The 318-nt window shown below is 26.1% G+C and overlaps 1 protein-coding gene across 1 annotated transcript in view; it reads left to right on the top strand.

Moving 5' to 3' along the window:
* The window catches only part of LOC106314941, a 4,515-nt gene that overhangs the window by 2,086 nt on the left and 2,111 nt on the right, over window positions 1-318 (top strand). The window lies entirely within an intron of this gene.

Genomic DNA, 318 nt, shown 5'->3' with positions numbered 1-318 from the left:
TTTGGATACCGAAACTATGAAAATAACACATAATAAGTGTTTAGTATAGTATTAGAACGTAACCGTTCAAATATAACAACTCATTAAAATATTTATATATGTATATCATGGTTTTCATAACATCTCATCATGACACTCTTATACTTATACAGTCATATTCATCTAATCTTATACTACAAAAAATGTTTTTGTGAAAAATCGTGTTATGTAAACATTTTTATAGTTAAATCTTTATGCAAATACTATATATATTATCAAAGATTTGGATTTGGCATTTAGAAACTTGTGTTCAACCCCTAAACACTACGTCGTCGGAAT

The sequence above is a fragment of the Brassica oleracea genome, chromosome C9, assembly GCF_000695525.1.
Source record: "Brassica oleracea var. oleracea cultivar TO1000 chromosome C9, BOL, whole genome shotgun sequence".
Taxonomy (NCBI): Eukaryota; Viridiplantae; Streptophyta; class Magnoliopsida; order Brassicales; family Brassicaceae; genus Brassica; species Brassica oleracea.
This window is presented reverse-complemented; position numbering and strand designations above follow the sequence as displayed.